At 33.7% G+C, this 17,621-nt stretch overlaps 1 protein-coding gene across 1 annotated transcript in view; it reads left to right on the top strand.

The window, feature by feature from the left end:
• Positions 1-17,621, top strand: part of MICOS10 (mitochondrial contact site and cristae organizing system subunit 10) — a 123,868-nt gene that overhangs the window by 59,762 nt on the left and 46,485 nt on the right. The gene's annotated exons all lie outside the window — the stretch shown is intronic.

Below are 17,621 nucleotides of genomic sequence, written 5' to 3'. Positions count from 1 at the left end.
TCCCAGTTACTTGCTTTTAATTTTAACTCTATTGACTATGTTCATGCAAAAACCTTTTTTTCTTTTGTTATTTTTTTTATTACAGCTTTTTATATACAAAACATATGCATGGGTAATTTTTCAACACTGACCCTTGCAAAAACTTCTGTTTCATCTTTTCCCCTCCTTCCCTCTACCTCCTCCCCTAGATGGCAGGCAGTCCCATACATGTTAAATATGTTAAAGTATATGTTAAATCCAATATATGTATGCATATTTATACAGTTATCCTGTTGCACAGGAAAGATTGGATTTAGAAAGAAGGTTAAAAATAACCTGAGAAGAAAAAAACAAAAAATGCAAAAATGTTTTAATCTCATGTAGTAGTGTCTATTTTATGTTTTTTCTCTCTGTTCTTGGTCATGAGTTTTTCCCCATCCATGCATCAAAAAGGTAATTTCTTCCCTACCATTCTAATCTGTTTTTGATATTATTCTTTATCACTGTCATGTACCTATTTGGAGCTCTTTGCAGTATATAGTATGAGGTGTTGGTCTATATCTATTTTTGCTTTGCAATTTTCCTAACACTTGTTTGTGTGTCAAATAATGAGTTCATAAGTCAAAACCTGAGCCTCTTGGGATTTATTAAAAGTAAGCTATTACGTTCATTTCATTCTATAGATTATATACTTAGTTTGTTAACTTCTTTATTCTTAATATCATATCATTCTGATGAGTAATAGAATCTTTGTAATATAATCTGGTATGACAAGAACTTCTTCACATTTTTTTTCATTAATTTCTAATTAAGTTTGGTCTTTTCTTCCTCCAGATGAATTTTGCTGTTTTTTCTACCTCTAGCTTTATTCTTTGGTATTTGGTTGCAGTGAATAAGTAAATTAATTTATGTAGTATTGTCATTTTTATTATAGTTCAGGCTATGCATGAGCAATTTATACTTCTCCAATTAGTTCTGTATTTGTGTAAAGAAGGTAATTATGTTAACATATTTCCTATGTGTGTAGTGATATGTAATCTAACAAATATTTTATACAGTTTATAATTACTTGGAATTCCTCTATCTCTTCCTCCTAGGTTTTGTTGGTAGTATCCAGAAATAACGATTATTTATACGAGTATATTTTAAATTACTTATTTGGGTTTATTTTAAATTTTGCAACTTTGCTGAAGTTGACTTTTTTTTTTTATTCTCAGGATTTCTATTCTGGTGTTAAACTGGCTTTTAAAAAATTGCTTCTCTAGATTTTATAGTTATATGTCAAATGTGTTGATGTATGGTTTTTCTCTTTTATTGATGAAAGTTTTTAAAGCTGTAAAATTTCTCCTAAGAGCTATAAAATTTCCTCCAAATGTGAAGGAAGTAAGGAATAGATAAAGCATTTAAGTACTTACTATGTGCAAAGCTCCATGAAAAGTTCTGGGAATACAAATAGTTAAGAAAAGTCTGTGCTCTCATTCAAATTGGGGGGGGGGTGGACAATATGTGGTTATTAATTATTAGTTATGTGGAAAAGTCCAATGTCTTTAGAATATAGTGGCAAAAAAGATAATAATATTTCTTCTTTAATGCCATTTCCTCTATTATAATAACGTCAGTCTGTGAGGTTGATCCTATTTGACAGTGCCAAGGGGACTTTTATACATTCTTTAGGATATTCTTTTCTAGATCTTCAGTAGCTATGACTGAAACATCTGCAGGAACAGCTGCCCAGCTGTATTTCCATAGGCATTGTTTCCCAGGGTGATGGCTGAGGGCTCTAGCCTAGCTGTCTCCATCGGAATCTGTAGGGAGATGTTGGTCAGGGTAGTGGTGATATCTTGATTTGCCTGGAATATGTCATTTCCTTTCTCTCCTTTGGAGGTACCTTGTTGCTTCAGTTAGTCTGTCTTGCTTGCCCTTTGTCGAGCAATTGGTTGACATTTGATGGGATTGGCTAGCCCTTTTCTCCACAAGAGTTTCTTCCTGGATGATGGCCGTGAGGCTTGAGCTAGAAGTGGTCTGAAATTATCTATTGTTTGTATGATTTGTTCTTTGATCCACTCATTCTTTGTAATTAAGTTTTTCAGCCTCCAATTAATTTTAATAATTTCTTAAATGGTCTTTTATTGAATATAATTTCTTATTGTGATCAGTAAAAATATATATATTTAATATTTTTGCTTTTCTGCATTTGTTCATAAGATTTTTATTTCTTTATACATCATCAATTTGGTTTTTATTAATAACATAGGTTTTTATTTTCAAAATACATGCAAAGAGAGTTTTCAATATTCACTCTAGAAAAACCTTTTGTTCCATATTTTTCTCCCTCCCTTCCTTACACCCTCTTTCCCTAGATAGTAAGTAATCTGATATAGGTTAAAGGTGCTGCACAAGAAAAATTAGGACATCTATTTTTCTCTATGTTTTCCTTCTTATTCTTCTCTCTCCCCTTTTCGTTTTCCCTCCTGGTTCCCTATTGAATGAAATATATTTTTATCCTCAACTATGTGTGTGTGTTTTGCCCCTTCCTTGACCAGTTCAGATGAATGTGAGATTTAAATTGCTCATTCCTTGTATCCCTTTTTTCTTGTTTACATAGTTTTCTTATGGACTCCAATTGTAAGAGAGATTTCTGCTCAAGACTTTGATTCATTTTCTAGGGCTTTATAGAACAGCTGTGAGGGAAAAGCAAGGCTGAACAACTTCTTCCTACTCTCCCATTTGACCTGTCCTCTTAATCTTGTCTTTGTATGTTCAATGCCTAGAAAAATGATCTACATTTAGTAGGTGCTTAATAAGTGCTTGTTGAATGAAACAAAATTATCATTAAGAAAATTTGCTAATGGCATTGCTTTTGAAAAAGAAAACTCCGGTAGATATTTGGGTAACTAAATCTGTCATCATGCTTCCATTATGCACCATGTTTCCATGGTTTGTGATCTGTTTGCCAAATCGATCTATTTTTTTTCTGTCTAGGTAGCAACAGTATCACCTCAATTTCTGATTTTGTTGAAGCCCAAGGATTTTCTGTGGGAGGATGACTGTACCACTAACAGACAATTTATAAAAACAGGTCATTAGAACTGCAAAGGCTCTTAAGAATTATCTTGTTTAATTTCTATATTTTAGAAATGAGACAAGTAAAGTCTAGAAAATTAAAAATTGTCCAAGGTCATTATCAGTGACCCCAGATATCTTAACTCATAGTCCAGAGCCATTTCCTTTGTACCATCCATATTTCTTGGTCCCTAAAACTCTCTTTAGAAATAGGGGGAGAAGGAAAAGAACCTATGGGTTCTAAAATATTTATAGCAGTTTTCTTTGTGGTGGCAAAGAATTGGAAACTGTGGGGATACCCATCAATTAAGGAATAGGTAAATAAGTTCTATTATATTATTGTGATGAAATACTTCTATCCTATAAAAAAGGATGAGCTTTTTGATTTTAGAAAAAACATGGATAACGACTTGAAAGAAATAATGAAGAGTGAAATAAGCAAAACCAAGAGAACATTGTATATAACAGCAATATTGTTTTTTTTATTTTATTTTTTTATTATAGCTTTTTATATACAAAACATATGCATAGGTAATTTCTCAACACTGACCCTTGCAAAATCTTCTCTTCTAACTTTCCCCCCCCATCCTCCCACCCCTTCCCCAAGATGGCAGGTAGCCCTATACATGTTAAAGATATTAAAGTATATGCTAAATACAATATATGTATACATATATTTATACAGTTATCTTGTTGCACAGGACAGATTAGATTTAGAAAGAAGGTAAAAATAACCTGAGAAGAAAAAAAACAAAAATGCAAGCAAACATTAACAGAAAGAGTGGAAATGTTATGTTGTGGTCCATACTCATTTCCCAGTGTTCTTTCTCTGGGTGTAGCTGGTTCTGTTCATTACAGATCAATTGGAATTGATTTGGATCCTCTCATTGTTGAGGATAGCCACTTCCATCAGAATTGATCTTCATATAGTATTGTTGTTGAGGTATATAATGATCTCCTGGTTCTGCTCATTTACTCACCAGCAGTTCATTTAAGTCTCTCCAAGCCTCTCTGTATTCATCCTGCTGGTCATTTCTTATAGAACAATAATATTCCGTAACATTCATATACCACAATTTATTCAGCCATTCTCCAGTTGCTGGGCATTCCTTCATTTTCCAGTTTTTAATCACTACAAAAATGGCTGCCACAAACATTTTTGCACATACAGGTCCCTTTCCCTTCTTTAATATCTCTTTGGGATATAAGCCCAGTAGTAACACTGCTGGATCAAAGGATATGTACAATTTGACAATTTTTTGAGTATAGTTCCAAATTGCTCTCTAGAATGGTTGGATCTGTTCACAACTCCACCAACAATGTATTAGTGTCCAAGTTTTCCTACATCCCCTCCAACATTTGTCATTATCTTTTCCTGTCATCTAAGCCAATCTGACAGGTATGTAGTGGTATCTCAGAATTGTCTTAATTTGCATTTCTCTAATCAACAATGATTTGGAATACCTTTTCATATGAATAGAAACAGTTTTAATTTCTTCATCTGAAAATTGTCTGTTCATATCCTTTGACCATTTATCAATTGGAGAATGGCTTGAAGCATTATTGTTTTAAGAACTGTGATTGAATAAATCATTTTGATTATTATAAATGCCCAAATTAGCAATGAAAGAAGATGTTATTTGCATCTAGAGGAAGAACCAATAAATAGAAGTTATATAGAGTGGTTTTACATATGTATACATATTTGTGCTTAATGGTAGCTTTTTCTGGAAAGGAGAGAGAGAAGAAAAAATTGGGGGGGGGGGGAGAAAGTTACTTGATAATTTTATTATATATTTAAAAGTAATAGCAATTCTTCTTCAGTGAATGGTAAGATAATTTGGAATCCCACAAAAATGTTAAAAATAAAAAGAACATTAAAAAAGTTAAATAAAAAGATCATTTTAAAAAATAATGGCAAATTATACATAATAGATTTTTAGTTTCATGTACAATCATCTTTTTTCTATTCTACTATGTTATGGAAATACTTGTTTAATTTCCTAAGTTCAAAACAAAATAGATAAAAATTTTAAAAAGAAATGGAGGAAAGAAATATAAAAGTATTCACTTGCATAATATTGTACAATAAATGGGTACCAAACAGTAAGAAAGTTTAAATTATTTTATTTATTCATATTACTTAGCCTTTCCAGTGAAGTTTGTTTTAAAGACAAAAATCATTTCCCTCAGTGTATTGCATTATAATTTGCTCATATATAATGTAACGATAATTTTCATATCTCCATGCTGTAATAACATTCTGAATAAGGAGAACCTTCTTGATTATAAGGGACATTATTTCCCAATTTCCCCACCTAGCCTCTTTGTGACCATAAGGGATAGAAAGAGACATGGATCTCTTAGTCTGACCTCGTCTACTTTTAGGAGAAAGGGAATAGCATTCCATCAACTCTTCTCATTGTTCCCCTCACCTAGCACCCTAAGAGAATTCCAACTTGAAGTACCTGAACTCATTCCTCAACAATGAACAAATTTCCACTGTGTAATATCCTCCCTATTTCAGTGATTTTGAAATTCCTGCTGTCATTATTCAAATCCTATTTTCCATTCCCTACTCACTGTTCACTCATTCCCTCTCCCCTAAATCTAAACTTCAACATTCGATTCTAATCATTGTGCAGGCAACAGACCTGCTCTTACCTTAAATCTTTTCTTCTTCCACACTTTCCATCTCTGTTGGTTTACTGAATTCTAGCTGTTTGCTGATGACCTTTCCAATAGTGGTTGTATTCTACTCATTTCTACCTACTGACTGGTAAAAATGGGGGAATTGGAGTATTCTTTGCTCCTTATTATTTTTCCAGGTTTTTCCTCTACCACCATCATTTAATCACCTCCTCCTTTAAGGCTTATTTAATCCATATTTACTACTTAGTAATAATTCTGGTAATTTGTCTATGGATCTCAAGGACTTCCTTCCTTCCCCAATGAGTTCAGTGCTCATAGTTTAGTCTTCTTTCCTCACCAACTCCTGCTCTCCTACAAGGGGATTTCAATATATTGATACTCCTTCTTGACAGTCTAACCTCCTACTTTCTCAACTCACTCAATTTCCCATGATCTACTCCTCCATTTGGGTGACTGTGAGTTTTCTACAAATTTATGTTATACAATCTCAACTGGGCCCTCTCTGTTGCAAGACATTTTTTTTTTACATCTGCCTAATTAACTCACTATCTCATTCCTTATGGTGACTTTTTAACTTTTTTATCCCTTCTCAGACTTTTTATGGCTCTTCTTCCCTCCACTCTTTCAACTAAGAATCCTGACTCATTTCTTTTTTATTTTCTCCCAATTACATGTAAAAACAACTTTAACATTCATTTAAAAATTTTTGAGTTCCATATTCTTCCTTCCTCCCTACATCCCTCATTGAGAAGATAAGCAATTTGATTCATTTATAATCAAGCAAAACATATTTCCATATTAATCATATTGCAAAAGAAAACATAGACTAAAATATACTGCCAAGAAAATAAAGTTTAAAAAAGGATGCTTTGATCTGTATTCAGACCATCATTTCTTTCTCTGAGGGATAGATAGCATTTTCATCCTTGGATCATTGTATTGCTGAATATAGCCAAATCATTCACACTTGATCATCTTAAAATACTGTTGTTATTGTGAACAATTCTCTTCCGGATTCTAGTCATTTCATTTTGTATGTGCTCATGTGTTCATTCTTCTTTTTAAGTTTTTCAGAGAGCATATTGTTCATCATTTCTTATAATACAATAATATTCACCACAATCATATCCTATAATTTGTTGAGGCATTCCCCAATTAATGGGAATTCCTCAGGTGATTTACAATTCTTTGCCACCAAAAAAATAGCTGCTACAAATATTTTTTGTACTTTTAGATCCTTTTCCTTATTTAAAAAATGTCTTTTGTTGACTAGTAGTTTCCCTTGTACTTCACTAAAAATTGAGGTCATTCACGGTATGGTCCCTCTTCTTCCCTACTAGTCAACTCATATTACTTATATGCCTTTTTGTTTGTTTCCAATTCCATGTTTTTTTACAAGTTTATTTAAGTCTTAAATAAGAAATAAAAAACATAAAAAGGAGGAAAGACAAGAAAAGGAAAAACAAAACATTATCATGTGCTCAGCAGAACATCAGGGAGGTTCAAAATATGTAACAATAAATTTCATTTCAAGAAAACATAACAATTGAAGGCATTATATCCATGATTTTCATCATTATTTTGCTTTCTTATAGGTTTATTTTTGTTCTCTGCTATACACTTTTTACTTTATTCTGTTTTCCCCTTTCAATACCTCTACTTCCTCCAAGCAGGTTACAATTAAGCATGAATATATATATATATATGTACACATATACATACACTTCTCCACATATATATATACTAATGTACATATATCTACCTACATACATATACAGATATACAAACATATGTATGTATATATACATGCATATACATAAATATACATACATAGATGTACATTTAAAACAATATTAATATAGTTGACATACAATGTAGATTTCTCTCTTGATTGAATCTTTAAATTTCTCTTTGTCTGGAATAAATGATTATTACCCCTACTTTTTTTTCTAATAAATCCCACTCCTGGGATTTATTACTCCTGATCATAGTTATTATTTGTGTTTATCTCTTATTTCCTATCCCTCCTAAATCTTCTACTTTGGTTCTACACTTTAACTTATTTTGCTATTACTTTATCTCCCTCCCCACACTCTCTAGGGATTCCTTTATCTTCTCCTCCCTTCCTTTTCTTACCTCTCTATATCTTTCCCATTAATCTACACACTTTATCCCACTCCCTTAATCTAAACATGCTTCACTATCCCACTTTATCTTGTGCCACCCTTTTCCTCATCTCATATTACATACCTGGTCCCACTGCCATAAATGTATATACTCTTCTAACTTATCCTTTTCCCTCTTCCCTTACTTTTTTATAAATTTTGGAGGGTGCTTTACCCATCCTGGGATGTGTGTGTGTACACATACATGTGTATATACATATATATGTATATATGTATGTATGTATACACACATATGGCATATGCATATATATATACACATATAGTACACAAACACATCCACACGTAGATGTATATTTATATATGTATTGTTCCCTATTTAATCCATTCTGGATGTGTGTAGGTTTTCAGAACTACCAGCTCTCTTCCCCCATCTGATTCTTCTATGTCAATTCTTCCTCTGTGCCTCATTTGTATAGCATAATTATTATTTTTACCTTTTCCTAGATATTTTTTCCTTTTAGAATCAAATCAGACTCAGCTGCCCCAGTCTGCCTCAGTCTTTCTTTTGGACTACCCAATTACTAATGTCAATCTTAGATATGTGACTTACATTTCCACATGCTTATTGAGACCTTCAAAATTAGTCTTTGATGTTGGCTTTTATGTATTAAATTGCCTATTGAGTTTAAGTTTGTTTGAGACAAAGCATTGAAAACCTTTGGGTTCAATAAATGTCCATTTTTTCCATTCAATATTAAATGCTGGATACGATATTTTCAGCTGCTATTCATATGCCTTATGCCACTATCTCCTTCTTCATTCCTGTCTCATATGAAGAGGTGGACTTCTTCCTTGCCAAAGCTAATCTTTCTACTTTGATCCCATTATATCCCATTATCTCCAAAAGATTGCTCTTTCTATAATTCCTACTCTCTCCTTTATTTTCAATCTCTTCCTTTGGATCGATTGTTTCTTTACTATTTACAAACATATCTGTGTTTCCCTCATCCTCAAAACACTCTCACCTGATTCATCCATCCCTACTAGCTACTATCCTTTATTTCTTCTTTTTAAAAAATTTTTTTCAGGATTTTTTTGCATTCAATAGTATTTTTTTTCCAATTACATGTAAAAATGGTTTTCAACATTCATTTTTTAAAAACTTCTTTATTATAGCTTTTTATGTACATATGCATGGGTAATTTTTCAACACTGACCCTTGCAAAACCTTCTGTTCCAAATTTTTCCCTCTTTTCCCCTATCCCCCCCCCTAGATGGCAGGTATTCTAATACATATTAAAATATATTCAACATTCATTTTTATAAAATTTTGAGTTTCAAATTTTTCTTCCTCTCTCCCTTCCTCCCTCACCAAGGCAGCAAATAATCTATTATAGGCTGTATATATAAAATCATGTTAAATATAATTTACATATTAACCATATTATGAAAGAAGAATCAGCACAAAAGGGAAACACCAGAAGAAAGAAAAAAATAATTTTAAAAAGTGAAAATAGTAAGCCTCAATTTGACTCCATAGTTCTTTCTTTGGATAAGGTTGGTATTTTCCATTACAAGTTTCTTGAAATTGTCTTGGATCATTGTATTGCTGAGAAGAGCTAAGTCAATCATGATTGATCATTGCATAATATTGCTGTTATTGTGTATGATGTTTTCCTGGTTCTGCTTCCTTCATTCAGCATCAGTTAATGTAAGGCTTTGCAGGTTTTTCTGAAATCCACCTGCTCATCATTTCTTATAGCACAATAGTATCACATTACATTCAGATATCACAACTTAGTCAGCCATTCTCCAATTCATGGACATCAGCCCCTCAATTTTCCAATTATTTGCCACTACAAAAAGCGTTGCTACAACTATTTTTGTACATGTGAGTCCTTTCCCCTATTTTATGATCTCTTTGGGATACAGATCTAGTAATGATTATCAGTTCACAGTTCATAGTAATGAATCAGTTCTCAACTAATAGTGCAGTAGTTTCCCACTTTTCCCACATCCTTTTATTTTTCTGCCATTTTAACCAATCTGATAGGTATGATGCGGTACTTCAGAATTATTTTAATTTGCATTTCTCTAATCCATAGTGGTTTAGGACATTTTTTTCATATTACTATATTTGTTTTAATTTCTTAAGTTTCTTCAACTGAAAACTATTTGCTTGTATCATTTGACCATTAATCAATAGGGGAATGACTTCTTTCTTATAACTTTGACTCAGTTCTCTATATATTTTTAAAATGAGATCTTTATAAGATTAGAAGGGCAACAGAAAACTGGGAAAACATTTTTATACCCAAAGGTTCTGATAAAGGCCTCATTTCTAAAATATAGAGAGAATTGACTCAAATTTTTGACAATACAAGCCATTCTTCAACTGATAAATGGTCATAGGATATAAACAGATAATTTTCAGATGAAGAAATTAAAACCATTTTAGTCATACAAAAAAATGCTCCAAACTATTATTGATCCTCTAGAAATGAAAATCAAAACAACTCTGAATATCACTACATACCTCTCAGATTAGCTAAGATGATGCGAAAAGATAATGATGAATGTTGGAGAGGATGTGGGAAAATTGGTACACTAACACATTGTTGGTGGAATTGTGAACTGATCCAATCATTTTGGAGATCAATTTGGAACTATGATCGAAGGGCTATCAAACTGTGCATACTCTTTGATCCAGTTGTGTCTCTACTGGATCTGTATCCCAAAGAGATCATAAAAAAGGGAAAAGGACTTATGTGTGCAAAAATGTAACAGTTCTTTTTGTAGTGGCAAGGAACTAGAAACTGAGTGAAGAGCTAGCAATTAGGGAATGGGTGAATAGGTTGTGCTATGAGTGTTATGGAATATTATTGTTCTGTAAGAAACGATCAGCAGGATGATTTCAGAGATGCCTGGAGATACTTGTATGAACTGATGCTAAATGAAGAGAGTAGAATCAAAAGAACTTTGTACACAGCAAAAAACCAAGATTATATGATGATAAACTTTGAATGGAATTGGCTCTTTTTAACAATGAGGTGAATGAGGTCAATTCCAATAGACTTGTGATGGAGAGAGCCATCTGAATCCAGAGAGAGGACTATGGGAACTGAATGTGAATCACAACATAGTATTTTCACCTTTTTTGTTGTTGTTTCCTTGCATTTTGTTTCCTTTCTTATTTTCTTTTTCCTTTTTGATCTGATTTTCTGTTGGAATCCTTACAAAGTGTTAAGTCATTAGAATTGATAGAGACGATAATTATCTAATTTAGCATGGTTCAATATTGATTGATCCGATCTTACAAGGAGATGTTATGGGCCAGAACTTGAAATAAGGTACTAAGTGGAATTGAGGAAACAATGTTTAAATCTAGTTTAGAATCGATTTAATCCTACAACAAATAATGGTTTCCCAGTGATATGATAATTGGTGTGTACTCAGTGTACATCATATAAGCAAGAAGCTCTCAGGGCCAAAGAGCACTCTGGGAGATTGAAAGCCAGGAGTGAGTGGAGGCATCAGTGGAGAAGATTCAGAAGGAGCTGGAGGCAACAAAGGACAAGCTGCAAGAACCCTTGGAACCAAGGAAAAAGATAGGCCTCTAAGAAAACTAACCGGGCTATTTTGGAAGAGACAATAAAAGACTGTACTTAAATCCCTGACTGCATTTGAGGTGATTATTACTTTGAACTGAAATTAAGGCTGCCTCCAGAAAACCTCCCCAAGAAACCTGCTCCCAGAGAGAACATCATATTATAAAAAAGAAGAGAACATCACAATTTTCCTTGTGTAAAATGATAATTGTGGAAATATGTATACAATTGCATATGTTTTAATATTATTGGATTACTTGCCATCTAAAATAGGAGGGGGTAGGGAAAAGGAAAGGAAGAAAAAAATTGGAACATAGTTTCACAGGTATAAATGTTGAAAACTATCTTTGCATATTTTTGTTTTTTTTTTCCTTTGCACATAATTTGAAAATAAAAACTATTTTTTAAATGAGGTCTTTATCAGAAACACTGGATGTAAAAAGTTTCCCATCTTTCTGTTTTTCTTCCAGTCTTGGCTGAAATGTTTTTGTTTGTGCAAAAACTTTTGAATTTAATCAAATATCCATTTTGCATTTCATAGTATTCTCTGTTTCTTGTTTGGTCATAAGTTCTTTCCTTCTCAAAAGATGTGACAGAAAAACTATTTCTTGCTTTCCTAATTTTCTTATAGTATTATCTTTTATGTCCAAGTCATGTACCCATGTAGACCTTATCTTTTATAAAATATGAGATATTGGTCTATGCCTACTTTCTGTCATACTATTTTCCAATTTTCCCAGCAGTTTTTTTATCAAATAGAGAGCTCTTATCCCAGAAGCTGTAGTCTCTGGGTATATCAAACCGTAGATTACTGTAGTCATTGCCTATTGTGTCTTTTGTATCTAACCTGTTCCACTGATCCACAACTCTATTTCTTAGCCAGTATCAAATGGAAGTGATGCTTGCTACTTTATAATATAGTTTTAGATCTGGTATGTCTAGGGTACCTTCCTTTGACTTCCTCCCCACCATTAATTCTCTTGATAGTCTCGACCTCTTGTTCTTTTAAATGAATTTTATTATTTTTTTTCTAGCTCTGTGAAATAATGGTTGGTATTTTGAGTGGTTTGGCATTGGATAAGCAGATTAATTTAAGTAGATTCGTTATTTTTTATAAATTTAGGTATATATATTTGTCATTTCATTTATCATTTTCAGCCTACCCATGAACAACTGGTATTTTTCCAATTGTTTGTCTGACTTTATTTGTGTGAAAAGAGTTTTGTAATTGTGTTCACATAGTTCCTGGGTTTGTCTTGGCAGGTTGACCTCTAAATATTTTATATCATTTACTATTATTTTAAATAGAATTTCTCTATCTTTTGCTGCTTTGTTGGTAATTTATAGAAATGCTGATGAGTTATGTGGATTTATTTTATATTCTACAATTCTGCTAAAGCTGTTAATTATTTCAAATAGTTTTTTAGTTGATTCTCTAGGATTTATTTTCTAGATATTCATCTACAGTGATAGTTTTGTTTCCTTGTTGCCTATTCTAATTTCTTCATTTTTTCTTCTTTTATTGCTGAAGCTAACATTTTTATTACAATATTGAATATTAGTAGTGATGAAGGGCATCCTTCTTTTACCCTTAATTGTATTAGGAATATTTCTAGCTTATTCCCATTACATATAAAGCTTGCTGATGGTTTTAAATAGATGTTGCTTATAATTTTCAATGTTTATTTCTCTGATAATTATTTTCAGATCTACTTATTCAACCCTAACCTCTCTGTTAATTTCTACTCTTTGCTGCTTGTCCTTTGTTCTCAAAGAGGACAATGACATCAGGGAGGTGATACCATAACATGCAAGTGAATTGGATTTAAGTGAGGGAGGGTTGCACAATGTCACCTGCCTCTTTTACAGAGTCATCTGGGTTCGGTGGCCAGATATAGATGAGGATGACTGGAGATGGCCCTGGATGCAGTGAGAGATCTTGGTCTTTTAAAGCTAAGGTCTTCAACAGGTCTCAGTTTGACTGAGGCCACACCTGTTTAGTGATTAAGACTGGGTATCAATTGAAGCAAAGAATGGCTTCCTTTACCTAGTCAACTAACCAAGTAATCAGTCTCCACTCACATGTTAGTTAAATTGACTACTGACAGTTAACCTGCATGTCACATAGCCATCTGAAACTCAAAATGTTCAAAACAGAACTCATCTTCCTTGCCAAACTCTCCCCACTTCCTTATTACTGTTGAGGGTCCACTATTCTCCCAATCCCCCAGGCTATAAATTTAAACGTCATCCTTAATTTTAATTTCTATCCAATTTATAATCATGATCTATTGTTTCTATCTTCCAGACAGAAGCTCTATGTGTTCTCTTTTTTCTTCTGACACAATCACCACTTGAGTGTAGGGCTTGGACAATAGCAATAGCCTACTGGTTGGTCTTCCTGCCCTGAGTCTCAGCTCTCATATTAATCATCCTAATTTATAAATCTGTGTTCCCTAGGATCAATAAATTCTCCATCACTTCCAAGATCAAATATATAAATGTTTTCTTGGCTTTTAAAGTCCTTAATAACTTAGCCCCTTTCTATATTTCTCTGTATCCTCAGCAATTTGCACAGTGCCTGAACCACTTCATTGTTGAAAAGAGCCATGTTCATCAGAATTGATCATCACATATTCTTCTTGTTGCTGTGTTTAATGCTGTGTAAGTGTTTAATAAATGCTTGTTGACTAAATGGATAATATTTTAGAATGATGAGAATTAAAATTTTTAGCATCTGTCATTGTCACCATTAAAAGTCACTAACTTTCTGGATTTTCAGTTCTTTTTCAAGTTCTGTTTAGTCTTTCTATTCAGGGATTTTACAAAGCAAATGTAAAGAGAAAAAAACTGAAAATGTTAGCTTGTTGGAACAGAAACATGATGTAGTGGAAAAATTCTTCAATGAGCATTTTGAAGACAGCTGAGTTTGAATCTCTTGATTCTTAACACTTATTGGGTGATCCTGGGCAAGCAGCACGACCTTTCTAGGCTTCTTTCAGTTTCCTCATTTTCAAAACAGGGAGGAAAATAAGAATGCCCATTTCACAGTGTTCTGAGAATCAACCTGCCTTTTAAATGTTGTAAATGCTATAATTATTATTTACATGTTTCACTAATATGTAAGAACCCCTCCATTCTGATGATATATCATATTGCAAAGGTGATACAAGTTTTGCCAGGTCTCACCAAACTGGGAACTCTTTAAAAATGAACCTGATTATGGACTTTATGGATGGTGTTTTAGCTCTCTTCCCAGCTCTAACATCTTATGTTCTAAAGGCCTCCTATTTCACATTTTAAGGGCCCCTTCAACTGTGACATCTTGTGTTCTGAGGGTCTTCTGGCTCTTATACTCCACATTCTTTCTTTCTTTCTTTTTTTTTTTTAGTTTTTTATTTTCAAAATATATGGATAGATAGTATTCAACATTCACCCTTGCAAAACCTTGTTTTACAATTTTTTTCTCTTTCCCTTCCCCACTCTTACACAGCAAATAATCCAGTATATGTTAAATATGTATAATTGTTCTAAACATATTTCCCCAATTACCATGCTGCACAAAAAAAAATCAGATCAAAAAGGAAAAAAATAAGAAAGAAAACAAAAAGCAAGCAAACCACCACCAAAAAAAAAAAAAAGAAAAGAAAAGAAAAGAAAAGAAAAGAAAAGAAAATACTATGTTGTGATCCACATTCAGTTCCCACTGCTTCTCTCTGGGCACAGAGGGCTCTCTCCATTACAAAATCATTGAAACTGGCCTGAATTACCTCGTTGTTGAAAAGAGCCACATATTCTTATTGTTGCCTTGTACAATGTTCTCTTGGTTCTGCTTACTTCACTCAGCATTAGTTCATGTAATTCTCCTCAGGCCTCTCTGAAATCATCCTGCTGATCATTTCTTATTGAACAATAACATTCCATAATATACATGTCATACCTTATTCAGACGTTCTCCAATTGATGGACATCCATTCATTTTCCAGTTTCTTTCCACTACAAAAAGGGCTGCTACAAACATTTTTGCACATGTAGGTTCCTTCCTCTTTTTTATGATCTCTGTGATATAGACCCAAGAGAAACACTGCTGGATCAAAGAATATGCAGAGTTTGATAGCCCTTTGGTCATACTTCCAAATTGCTCTCCAGAATGGTTGGATCAGTTCACAACTCAATCAACAATGTATTAGTGTCCCAGTTTTTCCACATCCCTTCCAACATACATCATTATTTTTTCCTGTCATCTTAGCCAATCTGAGAGGTGTGCAGTGCAGTGTACCTCAGGGTTGTCTTAATTTTCATTTCTCTGATCAATAATGATTTAGAGCATTTTTTCATATGACTAGAATGGTTTAAATTTCTTCACCTGAAAATGTTTGTATCCTTTGACCATTTGTTAATTGGAGAATGACTTGTATTCTTAAAGAGTAAATTCTCTATATTTAGAAATGAAGCCTTTATCAGAACCTTTGGATGTAAAATTTTTCCCACAATTTTTTGCTTCCTTTTTAATCTTGTCTGCATTGGTTATGTTTGTGTAAAACCTTTTTAACTTAACATAATCAAACTTCTCCACTTTGTATTATTCTATAGTGTAAATCTAGTTCTTTGTACTCAAATTTTTTTCTTCTCTAAAGATCTGAGAGATGACTATCTTTTGTTCTTCTCATTTGTTTATAGTATCACTCATGAATCCAGTTCAACCTTATCTTGGTATAGGGTGTTAGGTGTTGGTCAATGTCTAGTTTCTACCATACTAATTTCCAATTTTCCTAGCAATAGTTTTCAAAAAGTGAGTTTTTGTCCAAAAAGTTGGGGTCTTTTGGATTTATCAAACACTGGCTTACTATAGTCATTGATCTCTGTGTCTTGTGAACCTAACCTATTCCACTAGTTTACTACTCTTATTTCTTAGCTGGCAACAAATGGTTTTGATGACTGCTGCTTTATAAAATAGTTTTAGGTCTGGTATACCTAGGCCACTTTCATTTACATTTTTTTTTCATTAATTCCCTTGAAATTCTTGACCTTTTGTTCTTCCAGATAAACTTTATTATTTTTTCTAGGTCTATAAAATAATTTCTTGGAAGTATGGTTGGTATGACACTGAAAAAGTAGGTTAATTTAGGTAGAATTGTCATTTTATTATATTAGCTCAGCTTACCCATGCTATTCTTCCAGTTGATTAGATCTAACTTTTTATTTGTGTGGAAAGTGTTTTTATAATTGTGTTCCTATAGTTCCTGACTTTGTCTTGATAGATAGATTTTCTAATATTTTATATTATATACAGTTATTTTTAATGGAATTTCTCTTTGTATCTTTTGCTGCTGGACTTTGTTAGTAACATATAGAAATGTTGCTGATTTATGTGGATTTTTGTATCCTGCAGCTTTGCTAAAGTTGTAAATTGTTTCTAGTAGCTTTTTAATTGATTCTCTAGGCTTCTCTAAGTATACCATCATATCATCTGCAAAGAGTGAGAATTTGGTTTCCTCATCACCTACTGTTATTCCTTTAATTTTTTTTTCTTTTCTTATTGCCAAAGCTAGCATTTCTAATACAATATTGAATAGTAATGGTAATAGTGGGCAACCTTGTTTCACCCAGATCTTATTGGGAATGGTTCTAATTTATCCCTGTTACATATGATGCTTGCTGATGGTTTTAAATAGATACTACTGATTATTTTAAGGAATAACATGCCACATTCTAAGGACCCTCCCAGTTCTAGAACATCTCATGTTTTAAAGCCTCTCCCAGCGCCGACCTCCCGGGTTCTAAGGGCCCTCCCAGCTCTGACCTTCTGGGTTCTAAGGGCCCTCCCGGCTCCAACATCCGGGGTTCTAAGCTCCCTCCCGGCTCCGACATCCGGGGTTCTAAGGGCCCTCCCGGCTCTGACATCCGGGGTTCTAAGCTCCCTCCCGGCTCCTACATCCGGGGTTCTAAGGGCCCTCCGGGCTCTGACATCCGGGGTTCTAAGCTCCCTCCCGGCTCCGACATCCGGGGTTCTAAGGGCCCTCCCGGCTCCGACATCCGGGGTTCTAAGCTCCCTCCCGGCTCCGACATCCGGGGTTCTAAGCTCCCTCCCGGCTCCGACATCCGGGGTTCTAAGCTCCCTCCCAGCTCTCACGCGTGCGACATTTATGGCTTCCGCACAGGTAAATGGCTGGCGGCGCGTAGGCTCTGTATA

This window comes from Sarcophilus harrisii, chromosome 3, assembly GCF_902635505.1.
Source record: "Sarcophilus harrisii chromosome 3, mSarHar1.11, whole genome shotgun sequence".
In the NCBI taxonomy this organism is placed as follows: domain Eukaryota; kingdom Metazoa; phylum Chordata; class Mammalia; order Dasyuromorphia; family Dasyuridae; genus Sarcophilus; species Sarcophilus harrisii.
This window is presented reverse-complemented; position numbering and strand designations above follow the sequence as displayed.